Genomic DNA, 21821 nt, shown 5'->3' with positions numbered 1-21821 from the left:
TCACAAATGTAGTTCTGCAAAAATGGTCAAACATTCTCATAGACACACTCCTAAACCTTGTGGACAGCCTTCCCAGAAGAGTTGAAGCTGTTATAGCTGCAAAAGGTGGGCCAACTCTATATTGAACCCTACAGACTATGATTGAGATGCCATTAAAGTTCATGTTTGTGTAAAGAGGCAGGAGTCCCAATACTTTTGGCAATACAGTACACGTGTATATATATATATATGTATATATATATATATATATATATATATACTGTATATATATATATATATAAATATATATATTATATATATATATATATGGATTTATTTACTGCAGCTGTAACTTTTTAAACATTTGTACCCCTTAGGTTTATAAAATGTTATTCAATGAACCTTGAAGGAATGAAATTCAGACCTGTGGATGTTTGCATATGTTTAAATTGCAGCCAGAGTACCACATTTACATTGGTGTACATCCGACCATGAATCTTGCTCCCTTCCATGTTGGCCAAAATCACTGTCCAATAGAGAGTCAAGGGTAGTGAGATGGGTCACACCAGTAAGTGACTACAGGAGTTCTAGTTTCTGTTTGCAAAAAAGCATGACTTCATACTAGGGTATCGTGGTCATAAACTAAGCATGCATGTATTACCCAGTAGCTGGTTTACACTGATAGAAATGCTTGCTGCAATAAAATATCATTAATCGTTCTGAAAAATAAGTCACTTATTATTTAGATACTGCTATCTATATTTTTTTACATTTCCTAAATTACTGTACAGCCTAAACAATTGTACAGAACGATTTACATGCCACAATTATTATTGTAATACCAATAAATGTCATGTTCCAAGAAAAGTGTTTTATAAAAGAGCATAATGTTGACCCATTTAGGATGCATCCACGATATGTTTTTAGCAATATTCCTCTGAGCTATATAAATGTGAAAATGCGTACCAACATATGAAAAATAGAACATGGTACATTGTAAAATTTTAAAGCAGCAATAACAGTTCAGAAAGCTATACTGTAAATTACAGTATTGAAAGACATTTGTTCTATTTTTAATGCAAATTACACTAAAAGCTATCATGTGTGAATAAGCCTTAGCTAGAAAATGACTGGAGTGTCAACCAAATCGAGGATACAGTTGAACTGAGATTTCAGAATCTGTTAATATTTTCAGAAAATAACAAAAATAGAAAATAAAAGCTACAACAATAAAAAATATTTATAAATAAGTGTGTGGCAAGTTTAACTGGTGACATAATAAAGGCAAATTCAGTCTGCCTGCTCTGCTGATTTCAACAAAATAATGGAAAACCATACATGTAAATGTTACTAATTATCTTATAAACGTATTTAAATATGTCTTGTTAAACACTCGTCTTGGTAAATAAGTACTGAGAGTAACCCTCCAAACCAAATTACACAAGACACAGAGATCACCTGAAAAATCATACAGTTTTTCATCTGCATGCCATGCTCTCAATACCCACCCAAAAGGAATTTAATCATTTTGTATGGTAATGTTTTAGTTGTGGAAATAAATAATGTGAATATAACCATGTTTATGATTATTTTAAAGAAAATCATGAAGGCAGTAGTCTCGAGTGTTGCTGAACTGTTCTGGGCCTGGCTTCAAAATTTAAGATTAAGAACATTATAATGGTTTTTAAAAAATCAGTTCACCCAAAAATAATATGTTTTTTCAGCATAATCACCTAAAGCATTTTGAAAATATGAATCCAATGAGATATCAGTAAATTTGACCTTGGCACAGTTGTTTTCAAGCCTAGGTAACCAAAACAGTGGAGACATCGAATGTCTGGAGGAAAAGAGATTTAATCTCCAAATATAGAAAGGCTTCTTCACAGTAGGAGCTGTGAAAATGTTGAATAGACTGCCTCAAGAACTAGTTCTGACAGCTCAGTAGATTGTTTAAAAAAAAAGGCCTGGATTAATTCCTAAATGCACACAATATAAATGGATACTAATATTTAAAGGTAGTGTTGTTCCAGGGAATATCCAATAGCCTCTTGGGGGACAAGGAAGCATTTTTTCCCTGCTGGAGCAAATTGGATCATGCTTTATTGAGGTTTTCTTGCCTTCCTCCAAATTAACTGTGGGTATAGGATAGGGTATATGGATATTTTAGATTTGTGTGTATTTGTTTTTCTCTCTCTGTGGGTTGAACTGGATAGATTTTTTTTAAAACCAGGCTAACTATGTAACTTTTTTACTTAATCCAACCTCTAAAGTTAACTGTTAGACCAGTACCTGTATGAAACTATTAACCTATTTTTAAACCCTTGATGTTCAATCCTAACTGTAACTCTAAGCCTTAACATTAACCTATAAACCCTTACCCCTAACCAATCTCTTAGCCTAATCCTACACACTCACATTTAAAGAACCATATTTACTGCATTGGACCCCACAGAAAAGGCACATCTGCCAGTCTTGTGTTAAGATCTTGCAGGGAACTAAGATCTTGTCCCAAAAAATAAATGAGCTGATGTTCTCATGGATAGCCAGACACTGGCCAATAGTTTTAAAAGACTGTCCCAGCTGTAATTGGTGGAGCAGGTAAACAAAACTCAAAACAATAAAAGGGCCAGTCCTCCCAAATATCACCTAAAGAGACAATTGGCTAGTGGGTCACATCACCCAAAATGTCCTTATATCTTTAGGGGCTCCAGCAGTGTGACCTACCTGCCCAAATTATTTGCTCTTTTCCTTCCTCCCTCTGTGTTCTGGCTGTTCCAATCAGTGTTTGGGTGCTTTTACTCCTTCTCTTAATTTTTCACAATATAATTGATAAATGCAACAAGGAGGTTGGTTCTATCTTCTAATAAATAATCTAGCAGGTGTTCAGACCTAGAAAATGAAACACAAAAATCTATACACAGGAGTATTTGACAGATACGGTATACGAAATTATCAGGTGATTTAGGCCTACAGCATTTGCCAAAAAAATAGTTACCTGCATGAAAAGGTTGTATATCAGACACCTAAAACTGTTTATTGTAAATTACTAGTAACCATAAAATGTTTTAGCATTTATTATAAAAATCTGTTGTTATGTTTTGAAGGCAAATATTATATCTGTTTAAAATTCTTCAGCTAAGAATGTTATGGCTATTTATTTTGTAAAACAAAAAAACTAGCAAAAATATTAATTTGTCTTACTTCCCTTTTTGCTATTATTTGGCAAATATTTTCCTCTGACTCAAAATTATTATAACATCAACAGCAAAGGAGAGTAACTACTATACCCCATCATAAACACAAGTTCCCCTTTAGTAAGTCATAGCTATAATGTATACATTTTAAATCATCCCAAAAACACATTTAAAAGATGTCAGAAATAGAAATACAGAATGGGAACATGTTGATAACCATTAAGCTGATGTATGTACACTTTTAGAACCAAATGGTATTTATTTATTAATCAGTTCCCCGTCGCCCTATAGCAGAAATATTGCTACAGGGTGGCAGGGCTGGGAAAAATCACGTATACAGGTGAAACTAGAAAAATTAGAATATCGTGCAAAAGTTCATTTGTTTCAGTAATGAATCTTAAAAGGTGAAACTAATATATGAGATAGACTCATTACATGCAAAGCGAGATAGTTCAAGCCGTGATTTGTCATAATTGTGATGATTATGGCTTACAGCTCATGAAAACCCCAAATCCACAATCTCAGAAAATTAGAATATTACATGCAATCAATAAAACAAGGATTGTACATAGAACAATATTGGACCTCTGAAAAGTATAAGCATGCATATGTACTCAGTACTTGGTTTGGGCCCCTTTTGCAGCAATTACTGCCTCAATGCGGCGTGGCATGGAAGCTATCAGCCTGTGGCACTGCTGAGGTGTTATGGAAGACTAGGAGCCTTCAGCTCTTCTGCATTGTTCGGTCTCATGTCTCTCATCTTTCTCTTGGCAATGCCCCATAGATTCTCTATGGGGTTCAGGTCAGGCGAGTTTGCTGGCCAATCAAGCACAGTAATCCCACGGTCATTGAACCAGGTTTTGGTGCTTTTGACAGTGTGGGCAGGTGCCAAGTCCTGCTGGAAAATTAAGTCAGCATCCCCATAAAGCTCATCTGCGGAAGGAAGCATGAAGTGCTCCAAAATCTCCTGGTAGACGGCTGCATTTACACTGGACTTAATGAAGCACAGTGGACCAACACCAGCAGATGACATGGCTCCCCAAATCAACACAGACTGTGGAAACTTCACACTGGACTTCAAGCATCTTGCAGTGTGTGCCTCTCCATTCTTCCTCCGTACTCTGGGTCCTTGGTTTCCAAATGAGATGCAAAAGTTGCTCTCATCAGAAAAGAGGACTTTGGACCACTGAGCAACAGACCAGGTCTGTTTTTCTTTAGTCCAGGCAAGACGCTTCTGATGTTGTATGTTGTTCAGGAGCGGCTTGACAAGAGGAATATGACATTTGAAGCCCATGTCTAGGATCTGTCTGTGTGTGGTGGCTCTTGATGCACTGACTCCAGCTTCAGTCCACTCCTTGTGAAAGTCCCCAACACTTTTGAATGGCCTTTTCCTGACAATCCTCTCCAGGCTGTGGTCATCCCTGCTGCTTGTGCACTTTTTTTCTTCCACATTTTTCCCTTCCACATAACTTTCAATTAATGTGCTTTGATACAGCACTTTGGGAACATCCAACTTCTTTTGCAATTACCTTTTGAGGCTTTCCCTCCTTATGGAGGGTGTCAATGATGGTTTTCTGCACAACTGTCAGGTCAGTAGTCTTTCCCATGATTGTAATTCCTACTGAACCAGACTGAGAGACCATTTAAAGGCTCAGGAACCCTTTGCATGTGTTATGGCTTAATTAGCTGATTAGAGTGGGACACTTTGAGCCTAGAATATTGCACCTTTTCACACTATTCTAATTTTCTGAGATTGTGGATTTGGGGTTTTCATGAGCTGTAAGCCATAATCATCACAATTATGACAAATCACGGCTTGAACTATCTTGCTTTGCATGTAATGAGTCTATCTCATATATTAGTTTTACCTTTTAAGTTGCATTACTGAAATAAATGAACTTTTACAAGATATTCAAATTTTTTGAGTTTCACCTGTACATGTACATGTGATTTTGCATTTCCAGGTAAGGGTGCTTCGCCCTACCCACGCCGCCATTTCCGGCTATAGCTGTCGATCACCAGGTCCTGGTAAACAACACAGATCTCTCTGCCAGCACTGACATTCTACATAGCAGAGCAATACAAAGCAGCATGTTTCCCTTGTAAAACACATAGTAAAACAGCACACAGTTAACCCTTTGATCGACCCAGATGTTAACCCCTTCCTGCCCAGTGCCATTAGTACAGTGTCAGTGTCAGCACTTTTTATTAGCACTGATCACTGTATTAGTGTCACTGGGGATGTAAGTGGCAGTTACTCAGTCCCCCCCCCCCCCAGTGTCAGAATGCCTGCTGCAGTCCCACAGTTGCTGATCACCGCCATTACTAGCTTAAAAATAAATAAATAAATAAAAATTCCAGTATATACCGCCATTTGTAAACGCTATAACATTTACGTAAACCAATCAATTTACGCATATTAGGATTTTTTTAGCAAAGACATGTAGCAGAATACATTTTGGCCTAAATTTATGACAAAATTTGATTTTTAAATTTTTTTTTAATGGATATGTTTTATAGCAAAAAGTCAAAAATATAGTTTTTTTCTCAAAATTGTCGGTCTTTTTTTGTTTATAGCGCAAAAAAATAAAAACCACAGAGGCAATCAAATACCACCAAAAGAAAGCTCTGTGGGAAAAAAAGGACATACATTTCATTTGGGTGACTGATGTGAATGTACAATATATATGTAAAGCGCTGCACAAATTGACAGCGCTATATAAATACCTGAAATAAATAAATTTGGGTGCAGCGTTTCATGACCGTGTAATTGTCAGTTAAAGTAACGCAGCGCCGTATCGCAAAAAGGCCTGGTCAGGTGGGTAAATCCTCTGGAGGGCAAGTGGTTAATATATTATAATGTATCAGTAACTCCATCAAATAAACCTACAGTATGTTACATTTTTTGTAAGATAGGTGATAAGTTACAAATTAAAAATACATTATATTTTTATATATACAGTATAATTAAAAATATTGTACATTTCCAAATGATTTAAATGTTTTATAACAATTTAAATACAAGTGTGTGGCACTTTTATTGTATATTATACAAAGCCTCTTAGTGCAACTTTCCAGCTGCAGCTCTGACACCGATATCTGCAATGTTTAGCTATCTTATACTGCCACCTATTTGTTCAGAAAAGCATTTCATTCTACAAACGATTTTAACAAGCTGTACTAAATCCAACAAAACAAACAGAATTGAAGATAGTTAATATCTAAATTAGCTGCTTTTCATTTATGCAATGAACATATCCTCTAATGGTACTAACTGAGACTTTTTCCCAACACTCATAATCATCAATGTGTATGTTTAAATTTTTGGCTTTACAAACTACATAGATATTTCCCTGAACTGTAAAATTCTAAGTACTTAAATAGAGATGGTAAAGCTGAAAAGAAATGCTTGCAATTTCCGTTGAAATAAATAGCAATACAAAGAGAAGAATTTACAGTGAACCTGCCACCTGAGACTGTATATTAAAATGACGCAGTTTGCCATTTAATCAAGGTGCATATGCATACTCTTCCTTTTAATCAAAGCTGTTCCTGTGCATTTCAAGACCTACGACTGCAAATTTTGATTCTGAGCCCAAGTTAAGAACTGCAACACCCCTCAAGAGTCTAAAAGCAAAGCGGGAAATTAACCCCTTAAGAAAAATGTGATGTCCTACAGCGGATCAAGCACCAGATATATTGATTATTTTAAATGTTAGTATATTAAGTAATAAGTAAGTATAACACTAAAATGTATTTATTAGTTCTTTCAGAGGTCACAGCATTCCTACTAATAATGCCTTCATCTGGTTTTCTTCCCTGAACGACAGCGCCATCTATACTAAGGTATCTTCAAGAGTTAGCATCTACTTCCTGGACCTAGATGCGGGCTCAGAGATGACACAATAATGTAAGTCCTGATGCTTGTGCACTTACTGACTGTGTTTACAAATGTCTGACACAGAAGAACCATCTTCTGCAGCCTCCCACCTTGTGACTCTGGTATCTAGGGGAGTAAAGACTGAGGAAATGTTTCATTCTGCTTGCAGCATACTGATGTCATTACATTATTCTAGCCTAGGCAGAGGCATTTGACAAGAGCTTATGGGCTTTTTTTTGTTGATAAAATACAGCTAAAAAAAAAATTACTGACATGTCACAATATTGTGTATTGTGACGTGTCAGTAATTTATTCATGCATACTTGTAAAGTTATTATTACACACTTGTAAAGTAGACCTCTAAAACTTTGCATTATAACAAGTGTGTTCATTTTTATTTCTGCTCACATTTGTAGTTTTACATGACATTGTAGGTACCATTTTTCTACAACAATACAATGTTAGTATCAGGGGCGGACTGACAACTCATGGGGCCCCCGGGCAATAGGGGATCATGGGGCCCCTGTGTCCTTGACCAAACTCAAAAAGGGCCTATAAAAAAGGTACCAGGGGCCCCCTACTGACCCCGGGCCCTCGGGCAGTGCCCGAGTTTCCAAATGGTCAGTCCGCCCCTGGTTAGTATGTTTTAGGCACTGATAAAATGAGCAACATATTGAGCTTCTGTGAATTTATAATAGTATAAAGAAAATAATAACACATAATTGTTCATTACCCCGTACACAAATAAATACCTGCTTACTAATACCACTGAAGAACACATCTGTAGCCACATTTTTAATAAGGCAATGATATTATCAATAGTATGAAACAAGCATTGCTAACAACATTTTTTCTATTGACAGTTTAAAGTGTCTTTTTTTTTTTTTTTGCTATTCATCTAATAGTAATTGTGCATAGGGGCAGCTGCAAGCTCTTAATTGCTCCTTCCTTCCTTCCCTGACATTCTTTGATGTTTAAAAATCAATTTTATCACTATAAGCTTTTTCTTCGTTGGTACCTTGTATCCTTTCTAATATCAAAAGCAGCTCCGCATTATCCTCCTATTTATTTTAGAGGCAGTTCCTGATCAAGTGAGATTGCCAAATAGCCCAGATATTCTTGCTGAAAATGTATTAAAGCAGTCTTTAGTAGATCTTTGGAGAAGAAAAATAACAATTACACCATAGAACTAGCTTCTGTACTGACAGAGTGTGGAAAGGGATTCAGAAATCATCAATAGTCCCTAAGTAATGGAGATCTTGTCTTATGGATAAAGACATATAGATAAGATAGGTGGTGATACTTGAAACTGGGATCAACTGTACATTGGGCACAGCATCTGCACAGCCATTTTGAAAAGTCAGCCTCAGAACAGAAAAGATAAAATTGCAGATTGCAGAACAATGGCAGTATAACAATGGCACGTAATTGAAAATAAAACAGTATCCACTTACATATCAAAAAAGGAACATCCAGTCTGGTAGAGAAGCATCACACTCATGGAATATTTTTTATTATTTATTACAGGTACTTGTATAGCACTGTCAATTTATACAGTGCTTTACATATATATCGTATATTTACATCAGACCCTAACCTCAAGGAACTTACAATCTAATTCACATTCATACATCCACATACTAAGGACAATTTAGACAGGAGCCAATTAACTTACAAACATGTCTTTGGAGTGTGAGAGAAACCTGAGTGCCCGGAGGAAACCCATGCAGACAAAGGGAGGACATGCAAGCTCCATGCCATGGTTGGGGTTTAGAGCAACATCAGTGAGATGAAGGGGAAAGAGCCAGGATCCACACGCTACTCAATGGTATGAAACAGCAGGGACTAGAGGACTACAGGCAGCCGGCGAAAGCAGTGCCTGTACAGGAGAGATGCAGGAAGACAGGGTTTTGGCAGACACAGCCAGCATGATTCCCTGTGATCAGGGGAATCACTGGGGGGACAATATGTTTCTGTGCTAGTATGCCCCTTTCTAAAGCCTCCTAGCCTAGTAATCCTGAGGAGGATTATTGTCAAAGCTTTTAAGCCAACCTTAATATCCTTTATAAGTTAAAAAAAATACTGAAACAATAATTTTAAGGTTTTTAACTACCTTAAAGGGAAACAAACTAGACAAATTCAACCAAACTTAAAAAATATGGGTTAAAAAAATTGCCCTTCTTTTTGCAGTGCTTTCACATACAGTCTTTTTGAAGAACTCCAATTTCTGCGTTGTGTTTATTGATGCCAATATTCCCTCCCAGTCTAAGTCTTGGAGAGTAGCTCTCAGCCTTGGAAAATGAGCTCTCTTAAAATTGAGAGTTTTTCTATTTCCTGAATGTGCTTACTGTTTACAGCTAACAATAAATGAAACAATGTTGTGGTCACTGCTACTCAGATTCTTTTATATGGACATTCGTAATAAGCTCTGCATGGTTTGAGATTACCAGGTCCAGCAGAGCATCATTCCTAGTTGCGGCCTCTATGAACTGTACCATAAAATTGTCCTGTAGTAGGTTTAAACATTTTTGCCCTTTAACTGTTCCTGCACTACCATTACTCCAGTCAACTTCCAGGTAGTTAAAATTCGCCCATTATTATCACTGTCCCAGCCCTTGCAACCCTTTCGATCTGTGCTAGGAGCTGAGTCTCCACCTCCTCATTAACACTGGGAGGACTACAACAAACCCCAATGATTACCTTTGTAGTACGCACCCCCATGTGCAGTTCCATCCATAATGCTTCAGCCTCATCACACTCTCCATCAGCTAGATCCTCTTTCACACTCTCTCTGAGATCACTTGTCGCATAGAGACAGACACCACCACCTTTCCTATTTACCCTGTCTCCCCAAAAGAGAACATATCCAGGAATATTAATGGCCCAGTCATGTGAAGAATGAAGCCAAGATTCAGCAATACCAATTAAATCATAGTTCTCTTCATACACCAAAGCTTCCAACTCACCTATTTTGCTTAGCAGACTTCTGGCATTGGTGATCAAACACTTTAATTCATTAACACCTTGTTCACATGTATTTTGCATATTTGTTATTTTCATACAAATGGTACCAATTCCACTGGTTGTTTGTAACATGGGAACCTTGTTATTTATCTGCCATAGCCCTCCCCCCATCTTTTCCCATTCTACCCACCAATAAGTACTGACCCCTGTCTGATCTGTCTACCCCATTATAACCTAATTCTCCCTCCCCCCTTGATCCTAGTTTAAATAGTCCTCCAGCCTTCCCATAAACCTCTCCCCCAGCTTAGCAGACCCCCTTCCATCTAGGTGCAAACCATCTCTAGCATATAGGTTGCACTCCAATGAAAAGTCAGCCCAGTGCTCCGGAAACCCAAATCCTTCCCTCTTACACCAGGTCTTCAGCCATGCATTGAGTTCTCTAATATCCCTCTGTCTTTCCTGAGTTGCACATGGCACAGGTAATATTTCAGAGCAAGTGGACCTGCCAATTCTGGTGTTCAGTGGCAAATGCCAGTTGAGCTCTATGGTGCCGAGCAGTGAGCACAGGGCCCACTAGAGGACGTCGGGCCCCTCAGGCCACCCTTATGAAGTCTGTTCCTGATTGTTTGGTCAGAGACATTCACACCAGTGGCCTGCTGGAGGTCATTTTGAAGGGCTCTGGTAGTGCTCATCCTGTTCATACTTGCACGAAGGAGTAGATACCTGTCCTGCTGATGGGTTAAGGACATTCTACGACCCTGTCCAGCTCTCCTAGAGTAACTGCCTGTCTCCTGGAATTTCCTCCATGTTCTTGAGACTGTGCTGGGAGACAGCAAACCTGGAAATGGCATGTATTGATGTGCCATCCTGGAGGAGTTGGACTGCCTTTGCAACCTTTGTAGAGTCCAGGTAGCACCTCATGCTACCAGTACTGACACTGACCCTAGCCAAATGCAAATGCAAAACTAGTGAACAACAGTCAGAAAAGATGAGTAGGGAAAAAAATGTCAGTGGCCTCCACCTGTTAGACTATTCCTGTTCTGGGGGTCATCTCATTATTATCCATCTAGTGCACCTGTTGTTAATGTCATTAACACCAAAGCAGCTGAAACTGCTTACCAACCCCCTCTGCTACTTAACTGACCTGATCAATATCCCAGGAGTTTAATTGACTTGATGCTATACTCTGATGAAAAAGTGTTCCTTTAATTTTTTTGAGCAGTGTATCTTACTGAAAGCCTTTAACCTATAATGTGGTGAGGCATATATACTATATTGCCAAAACTATTAGGACACCCCTCCGAATCATTTGATTCAAGTGTTCCAATCACTTCCATGGCCACAGGTGTATAAAATCAAGCACCTAGGCAGGCAGACTGTTTCTACAAGCATTTGTGAAAGAATGGTTTGCTCTCAGGAGCTCAGTGAATTCAAGCGTGGTACCGTGATAGGTTGCCACCTGTGCAATAAGTCCATCCGTGAAATTTCCTTGCTACTAAATATTCCACGGTCAACTGTTAGTGGTATTATAACAAAGTGGAAGTAACTGGGAACAACAGCAACTCAGCCACAAAAAATTACAGAGCGGAGACAGCGCATGCTGAAGCGCATAGTGCGCAGAAATCGCCAACTGTCTGCAGAGTCAATAGCTAAAGACCTCCAAACTTCATGATGCTTTCAGATTAGCACAACACCAGTGCGTAGAGCGCTTCATAGAATGGGTTTCTATGGCCCAGCAACTGCATACAAGACTTACATCATCAAGTGCAATGCAAAGCATCAGATTCAGTGGTGTAAAGCTCGCCACCACTGGAATCTAGAGCAGTGGAGACATGTTCTCTGCAGTGATGAATCATGCTTCTTTGTCTGGAAATCTGATAGATGTTTCTGGGTTTGGCCGTTGCCAGGAGAATGGTACTTGCCTGACTCATTGTGCCAAGTGTAAAGTTTGGTGGAGGGGAGATTATGGTGTGGGGTTGTTTTTCAGGGGTTGGGCTTGGCGCCTTAGTTCCTGTGAAGTGAATTCTTAAGGCATCAGCATACCAAGACATTTTGGACAATTTCATGCTCCCAACTTTGTGGGAACAGTTTGGGAATGGCCCCTTCCTGGTCGAACATGACTGCACACCAGTGCACAAAGCAAGGTCCATAAAGACATGGATGTGCGAGTTTGGGGTGGAGTCCTGACCTCAACCCGATAGAACACCTCTGGGCTGAATTAGAGGCGCAACTGCGAGCCAGGCCTTCTTGTCCGACATCAATGCCTGACCTCACAAATGCGCTTCTGGAAGAATGGTTAAACATTCCCATAGACACACTCCTAAACCTTGTGGACAGTCTTCCAAGAAGATTTGAAGTTGTTATAGCTGCAAAGTGTGGGTCAACTCAATACTGAACCCTATGAACTAAGACTGGGATGCCATTAAAGTTCATGTGCGTGTAAAGGCAGGCGTCCCAATACTTTTGGCAATATAGTGTATATGAAACACCAAAACTTGCATTTTTTACTGGCCAAACCTATGTGCACCACTATTTTTTGTTTTTTACATAAGCTGAATATTTGTATTACTTACAACAATCTGTTTATTACCACACCTGCATGCCATTATCAGTATATGATCTGAATTGTAAATTACAAAATTTGAATAAAAATCTAGTGAAAGAAAAATCAACTTTACCTCAAGTGTGCAAGATGCAGTTTGTGTTGGTGTAACAAGAAAAAAAAATGTCACCATCTCACCTTTTCCAGTTTTTTGGATTGGTTTTTACTATTGGCTTCAAGTCCACTATGATAACACATACTATATGGCTGAAAGTATATCAATGCCTCTTCAGATGTTCTCAGTGAAGGGTACTGCTATTGATACAAAGACATCTTAAACAGCTGTGTACTTCCAACTTCCAAACTGTGTACTTCCAACCTCCAACTTCCAAACAGTTTGTAGAAGGACCGTTGCTGTTTCAGCATGACTTTTCCTCTTTTACAAAGCCAGGTCCATACCTGCTTAGTGTGACAAGTTTAGTGTAAAGCAGCTTGAGTGACCTGCAGAGATCTCTGACCCTAACCCTACAGAACACATTTGGGAAAAATGTAAACACTAATTGCAAGTCACATCTTCTTGTCTATTATTAGTACCTGACCTCACTAATGATCTTTTGGCTGAATGGGCATTCAGCCAAAAGGCACACTCCTAAATCTTGTAGAAAGCCTTCCCAGAAGAGTAAAAGCTGTTAGAGCTGAAAGGGGGGGGGGGACTCTTTTTCATAGGCAGATTTTCAGATGCTGTAACAATGTTGAATGTTGTGTTGGAACATACACATTAACAAAAGTGCCTTTTAAAGTTTTCTTAAAAGATAACATGACCTGTAGATTTAGGGACTGGTTACTATTTTAGCATTTTTGAAATCTTTGTTGTATTATCAGTACTTCCAAAATGTTGTCTGTTCAACAATTTCCTAAGCTCTCAAGAAGAAAATTTTAATAATCGCTTTCGCTAACTATGCATAGGGTTGTATTTTACTATGCAATTTTTACTGAGATAAATATATTGGCATACCAAAATAACTATGTCTTTAAAATCAACATTATTTATGTCTTTTAATTTCAAAGGGGAACAGTAGCAAGTTAATTTACAGTCCATGTGTAGCATTAATCTTTGTACTACATTTAAATAAGCATTGCATAAAAATCCACTTTCCTAATGAATGAAATTTATTTTGGCAGAGTATTTAGCATACTCACTGATATTTATCTGAGCAGGCAGTTTTTGAAGAATATCTAAAAACATTAGATTTCTTTATTAATAAAATTTCTGATTGGATTGTAAATGTGAAAACACATTTTATTTTAAAATGAAGTAATAGAAAAGTATAGAGCAGTTTGATTTAAATAAAATTTAAGCCTGGCCTTAAAGTAAAAAATTGAGCTAAGCATTTCCTTTGTTTTAGAGTGTGGAAAACATAGAACACTGTTTTTATTTGTGGAGTCTGTGTATTTTTGCATTCCTTTTGAGGAGAACCTTGTCATCTCCTGTCCAAGTGAAGGTGGTCACAAAGACAGGAACTAGAATTTTTTCAGGTACAAACTTGACAGAGGTTCTAAATATTTTTAAACCTTTTTCCTCCAATTCTAAAGTGTATATTTTGAAGAAAAACTGGTGATCAAAATATAGCGTCAAAATATACATATACATTGTCATCATTTAACAAGGAAGGCATTCTATTTATGCTAACTGCATCTTCAACAACAGAATGTCCTACATCCAGAACAGTCAAATAGATTAATATGTGGGTTCTAGCAACAGAGGGCTTCCTAATTGCTAAGGAGTGATAAACTGCACTTATAGCTGAATAACAGCTCCATGTAATCAAATTGAGCAAATTTGGGAAGGAAAAAAATTCCAGTTCATCAATGTCCATATTGTGAATAATTAACCTCAATATATTATAGGCATTTAATCTGGGACTCCTGACAGCTGGATTATGTTGGCCTTCAACGTCTATTACTGCTGTAACAGTATACCCTACTACACCCAGAAGTAGTTCCTCGACTGGCCAAAATGAAGAAAGAACTACAGTGGGTACTATGATGTGTCAGTGGGTATGTGGAGGAAAAGATGCTTTATAGCACTCTAGCCTTTGTGAAACATCTTTCCAGGCTTCAGTATTTAGTGGGTATTTTGCATTTCATATGGAAGAGAAAAATATATATGTGTGTGTGTGTGTGTGTGTGTGTGTGTGTAAAGCTAACCCCAGAGAAGCCTTTGGATTGTTTTGGTCTCTTCTGCCCTACACTAGTGATTGATGACGCACCCCAACCTGGCCCCAAACAATACCACAATATACTTGCATGTTGTGAATGGACGTTATGGAATATCAATGCCCTATAGAAATGAAATGGTAGGTAATGCTTGTTACACAAAGGGAGCTTTTCTTTTCTTTCAAGCCATCAGGCTGAACAAAACAAACACTCTCAGCTCACACTACTAACACATACAATGTTAGTGAGGTGATCTCTCCGCTGAGCCATTGCGTGCTGACAGTGGGACCGACCCCTCCAATAGGACACACTAATCAGATGCTCATTTTCCAGCATGTCCATTCGACAGATGCCGGTCCAACTGGCTTCTGTTGAACAAGATGCTGTACACACAGGCCGAAGGTTGGCCGGTTCCAGCCGAAATGACCATTTTTGGCCTGATTTTTGGCCAGTGTGTACCCAGCTTAAGACAGACAGCAAACTCAATTGGTGCAAGGTACAACTGTAAGCACAATTGTATCTAACAGTCCCAAACCCTAACAATTAATAAAAGATGTTTTCTCAAACTAGGTATGTCTCAGAGTGTGCAGCAATCAACAAAAAGGTTTTAAGTGAAGCGGATGATTAAGATTCTCTCACTATCAGCAGCTGGACCTTGATCTCTGGTAGTCCTGAGGTAGCCATCAAAAGGTCCCTCTTTCTGGCTGGCATCAAACAGCTGTGGCATATGTTCCTCACCCTAAGGATTCCACAACAGCTAGATACTGCTGGAACACAGTAATAGAAACAGGATTGAATCAGCAGCAGCGGTACAGGAATGGGTCACTTAGCCCGGGTTACCTAAAAAACTAAAAAAAAAAGGATTATTTATAGCAATTTAATGCACAAAAAATGTGTGTCAAGTCACATCAATGGAAGCAATGCACGTCCATTTTTCAAGCATTTTTATACATTATAATGCACTTTTATATGTGATCAGGCCCTTAAACACAGTAGAACTCGATTTGGGAAACATAAAGTTTGTTTATACTTCCCAGATAAATTCTACTGTGGTTAAATAAATCATATGTAGTAGGCCAATGTGAGTGTAACCTTACCTTTTAGTTGAGCCTTGAGTTGAAGTTCATTGGCACGTGCCGTTGCTGTTAACATGTTGTGTTACATTTATGTGCAGTTTTTCAAAATGCCTTTACTTTCTTTTCAAATCTTTTTTATCAAAATTTTACACACATATGTATCAACCACAATACAGGTTCACAGTAAAAAAAGAATCACAACTGTTTCTTCATATTATAATATACATACATGACCAAGATATGCGTAAAATATCAAAGATAGCAAGCACAAAAAAGTTATACTTCCAATCAATATCACTTACACAAAATAAACCGTATGTACATAGCGGTTTGTTGAATCTATCCACATAAGACCCGACACGGCGGGCCCACCTGAACCTGATTTCCAAGAAGAATATATATATAGATAACATGGAGAAGAAAAAGAAAGAAAAAAAAACAGAAACCAGATGGGAAGAAAAGAAGGGGAGGGGAAAAAGAATAAAGAAAGAGCAACCACAGAAAAAAGAAGAAACCAGAGCTGTCATATTATCCTTTATGGCTTATCATGCAATAATTTCTAAATAGTAACATGAAATGGCATAGATAATGCTTTCCAGTGGGACCATTTTGCATCAAACTTTTCCAAAGAAAAGTGACTAAATGCCAGAACCCTCTCATACACATAATGTGTCTATACTCTTTGGATGACTTCTGAGATGCAAGGAGAATTCAATGATTTCCATCTACTGGTAATAGCCAATCTAGCAGCAACAAGAATGTGACCTATAATTGTTCTATATTTACTAGGAAAGAGGTTCAACTGAAGGTTAAGAAAGGCCAAATGGGGAGTCGGAGAGGAAAATGTACCTGACACTCTAGAAATAAGTACGAAGACCTCCCTCCAGAATGTTTGTAGACAAGGGCACTTCCACAAAATGTGAAGTATATTTCCCTCTCCACCGCAATTTCTCCAACATAATGGGGTTGTGTTAGGATACATTTTAGACAATTTATAAGGAGTGAAGTAGCTATCAAAATGCCTTTACTTTCTCAGGGTGGGTAACAATAGTGAAGCATGCCTGTACAATGTGTGTCAGCACATTCTCTTGTTGTATCCATTGAGAGAGCATGTGACAGGATGACAACACAGGAGCACAACTGGGAGACATGGACGGAGCATTGTCACCCTCTAACAGGAAGTACCTGAACAAGGACCTCTAGGGCCATATCACAAGGTATTAGGATAATGAAAGCAGGGGCTGAAAATCAGTTTTGAAATTACTTTCACATGTTAAAGTTTATGTGAAATTTAATGATTGCTTTCTCATAAACATTAACCCATCATGCTCAGTATATTCATAAGGTATTATTATAATGAATATGTTTCAGAGTAAAATAGTGTTCAAGCTCAAAGTATAATTAAATGAAGAATTCCAGCATTTGCACTTAACACTAATGGGAATAGCTAACTTTTAGGAAAGATTTCTCTCTCCTACCCATGGAGAGCATCCTGCGGTTTCAGCCTAACTGGAGGTTTTTAATTAAAAATGAAGCACATAGAGGGAGTTAGTAAAAACATTGCATGGAATAGATTACATTATTTTATTATTTTAGGCAAAAGATAAAATAAGGTCCTGTTTTTCTGTGTTTTCAGATTATATCTGGGGTCAAGGATCTGGATTACGTTACTGTTTATAATGTAGTCTTGTTTTGAAATATCCTTTGCAGGATAGGGACAGTGTTAAGCAGGATCCAGTGTTTGATAAATACACATTTTTAATTTTTTTTAAGGGCTGGTCTGAAGAAAGAATGAAAATAAGGAGTGTTGACTCAGAACATACTGAACATACAAGATTATCTTGACTGCCAGGTAACTATCCCTTTCATAAAGAATTCAGCAACCTCAATTTTTTTCCCATTATGGGTTTTCTGCAAAGCAGGAAGTCATGATGCCAGATGAAAAAAGGAGCATCAGTAGAGCCAGAACCTGAAAGTACCTAACTTTCGCCAGAGTCTCTGGTTGTGAGGAAAGGAATTGTGTTGCAAGGAAATCTGACTCTTGCTGATAGCAACTAGGCAGTAACTAAAGATAATGGAATGTAGAGAGTAACAACAGACAGTAAACATAGATGAGCTGGACATTCATGGATCCAAAATCATCCAGTTCAGCAGGGACCAGACGAATTTCAATCCATATATTGCCACCCTGGTTGTACAGAAGTTGATCTGTCAATTGACTTCTGCATAACCACCCTGTTGTTTTTTTTCTGAATGATGAGTGCTGCCCAGTATAACCAGCAACACTATTCATTGTGTTCTGACAGCGGGGGAAGGCTCCCTGCCATGAGAGGACAATAGCTCATGTTAATATCTATAGATTATGAGATTTAAAGTGTTACTAAACCCACAACAATAAAATCAGTATGTATATGCAGTAAAGCATGCTTGTTATACTCACTGTGGAACCTAATGGGTTAATCCTCTGTATTGTGTACAAAGGCTGTTTGATGCTGACTTCTCTGCCCCTCCTCTTGTTGAAATGTCCACCTGATACAGACTGAATTTGTAATCACATGCACATGCTCAGTTTGGTGTGAATTGCTAGAGAGTTGTTTTTTTCTTGGGAGGGTGCATGTGATCAGCACAGGGCCAATCAGCTGATGAGAAAAGGTATTTAGCAGTTTATATTTACTAAAATAATTGCATTTCCATGTTGTGTGTACTGTGGGAGACCAGATATAGTGAATGCAGGGTCCTGGGTTTAGTGTCACTTTAATATTTCTCTAATATGATTTGGTAAATGAAGAGTTCTTACCCAGAAGTAAAAGCATCAACACAGCAACAGAAATTTAGTGGTAGATAGTGTGAGGGTCTAAACTAACACACAGCAATCTATCTATTTACAGAAAAGAAACATTATTAAGAGAGCTCTAACATACTGTACTACTAAATACATACAGTGAAACAGAAAAGACAAAGACAAATATTTATATATACTGTATATGCGGCCCTGACAGCTTTTCTGGCTTATACTACTGCAAGTTCTCTCACTGGCTGGTGCCCCATCTTACTTGGGCAAGAAACCCTCTCCCAATGCCCTGTGGGCACATATCTCTATGATCCTGAAATCTGAAGCCCTAAGCCTTCTGGCCGATATCTCTGCTGAATGAGAACATAAAACTTCTAGGCAAAATCCTGTGTACTTGCACCAATTGATCCACAGGGACCCGGTCAGATTCATCCCATGTCGTCAGGCAGCAGACAATGTCCAGAAAGTGGTATATCTTATCTCTTTAATGAGCGCAACATTCAGTGGTTTCTCCTTTCCCTCGACATCTATAAGGTGTTTGACACCCTTTCCTGGGAGTACCTGAGATATGTGTTACACCACTGGGGCTTTGGAGACTTATTCCTAAATTGGCTGTCAGTCTTATATTCTTTCCCAGAGATTTCTGTCTGCTATGTGGGCTTCTTTTCTGCCTCTTCCCCATTTTCCGGGGTGTCCCCTCTCCCCAGCCCTTTTCATCCTGGCCTTGGAACCCCTGGCAGCTGCCTTCCATGCTGACCACTACATTTCAAGGATTTTTTATGATGGTGTATCCTATAAAGTGAATTATCATGGATTGGGCGCATCAATGCTATCAAGATGACCATGCTTCCTAAGGTCCTGTACTATTTCCGGACACTACCAGTCCAAGTCCCCGCATTTTTCTGCACTTTATTTGAGCCCATAAATGCCCCAGGGTAGCTTGTACCACCCTCTTTGCCCATAGGCTGAGGGGTGGACTTGGAGTTCCGAATTTATCCAAATACTATTTGGCAGCACAAATTTCTCAGCTTACAATGCAGCATGTGACCTCAGACATTCCCCTGTGGGTGCTCCTTGAAATCCCCAATTGTCCACCCTCCTTTGGCTCCCCCCTCTTTCTTGCCCACCCCTTCCTCTCATGGGCCACAGCCTGGTACTCGGCCATCTTGATGTTCCCTTTTCTCCAGCTCCTACAACCTTCTGAACAACCCTGTTTTCCCACCTGCACTGGACCAACTTTTGCCTGATGGCCAGCCCGTGGATATTCTCAGGACAGCCACTTCCTGGGGGCCTGTACCTTCTCCTTGTGAGTATCTATCTCCAACTCTGCCATTGGATTTCCAACCTTCACCACAACTCCTCTTTCCCATTTCAGAAAACGTAATTTGAACACATCTGTCTTCACTCGCCAGGAGCTCGGGACACCATCTCCTCCATCTATTCTTCCCTATCCACAGGAAGCTCGTCCCACTCCCACCTGTACATTTCCAAATGGGAATGAGATGTAACAACCCCTATAGACGTGGAGGACTGGAGCAAGGCTTGGTCTGCTATAGCCAAATGTTCCTTCAACACTGCCATTATGGAGGTGGCCCATAAAGTCCTCCTCCGCTGTAATTGGGTCTCAGCCCACATAGCTCAATTGAATCCATCATGCAGTGATAGATGCTTCAGGGGCTGTGGCCAATGTGGAGATGAGATCTATATATGGCGGTCCTTCCCCCATATGGTGGGTTTTTGGTTGTGAGTCACTGCCTCCTTTCAACCTTCTTTCATGTACCCTTCTGTAGGGACCCCCTGACATGCACTTCTCCACTGCCCGCTTCATGTCTCTTCTCTTGCCAAAAAACTGGCCACATACCTTTTCATAGCCGTGAAATGCACCATTGCTAGGACATGGAAGAAGTCCTCAATGGGGTTCTCAGAGGTAAAGAGCATCTTGACCACTTTTATGATTCATGAGAAAATAACGAGTATACTCCAAGACTCCCATCCCAAGTGCCTTAAAGTGTGGTGCCCCTGGTGGTCCTATGCTCTTCCCTCTCTGCCTCTGATTAGCCTGGGAATTCTGGGCCATTGTGAGACACCACCTGACTTGCAGGCACCTTTTTCTGTTCTCCTCTAACTCTGCTCCTTTCTCTCTTTGTTCTCCCTTGCTCTCTCATTGTTTTCTTTCCCACCTTTTTCTTACCCCTGCCTTATCGCCTCCCTCTCCCCCCTCAATTTTTTTTCATTTTTCTCTTTCCCATTACTTTGCCCCCCTCCTCTACCTATGGTAGGGTAAACCCACCCTTCCAAGCTACCACACCCTGGGTCTCCATACCCAATAGTATGCTGCCATCTCTGGTACTGACTGCTGGATGCCATTTGTCCTTTATTGTACTGGATTTCTTAATACTGCGATATGTTTGTAACTACCTATTTCTTTTGAGTCTCTGTCCTCTGCACGGCACCCAACCGTTTATTTTTTTTGCTGTGTTAACATTTCTTAATAAAAAATATTGTACCAGATATACTGTAAGTGCAAGGGATAAATTCCATATTTACCATGGAACTGTGCGTGAGGGCCCCATTCTGGTAACTGGTGTTCCAAAAACTTCTCCACCCTTCTCCCTCTAGAGTGTGTAATGATATAGGCCTCTCCTTTATTGGTTTTCATCAAGTGACTCTGATTGGTGGGCCTCTCTATTCCCTCTAATCAAATCTTACTCATCCTTTTTATGATCGGCTAATTACCAATCCCCTGCATTTAACATAAGTCAGTCCCCTTTAATGCAAACCCATAGCACAAACTTTTTGAAGGTAAAATTAAGTATGCAAGTTCATGACCTTCTGGGAAATTAAGTATTCATAAAAAGGCTGGCCACCTTCATTGCATATCTAAATGGGATCCTTTGAAGTGGATATTTGTGAAGCAGACAGGTTTGGGTCCCATTGCTATATGAACATACTCTGGCACTGAACTGTCTGAAAGAGGGTTCCCAGAAGAGGATTGTCAAGCCTTTTAGCACACAGTAGTAATTAATAGAATATTCACTCTGGCAACTTAAGCCCTGTACACACAATGCGAAAATTGGACGAATGATTGTCTACTTTTTTTTGCATGTTAGTCTCATATCGATAATGAAAAGGTTACTAAAGTTACAAAAATTCTCCTAGGAAATAATAATAATTCGGA

The 21821-nt window shown here is 39.1% G+C and overlaps 1 pseudogene; it reads right to left on the bottom strand.

The window, feature by feature from the left end:
- Nucleotides 1–20581, bottom strand: part of LOC149472874 (uncharacterized) — a 53046-nt pseudogene extending 32465 nt beyond the window's left edge.
- Nucleotides 20582–21821: the final 1240 nt, after the last annotated feature.

This window comes from Staurois parvus, unplaced genomic scaffold (genome assembly GCF_062004578.1).
Source record: "Staurois parvus isolate SC_StPar_1 unplaced genomic scaffold, SC_StPar_1.0 ptg000019l, whole genome shotgun sequence".
In the NCBI taxonomy this organism is placed as follows: Eukaryota; Metazoa; Chordata; class Amphibia; order Anura; family Ranidae; genus Staurois; species Staurois parvus.
Note: the sequence above shows the minus strand (reverse complement) of the source record. Positions and strands in the feature narration are given on the sequence as shown.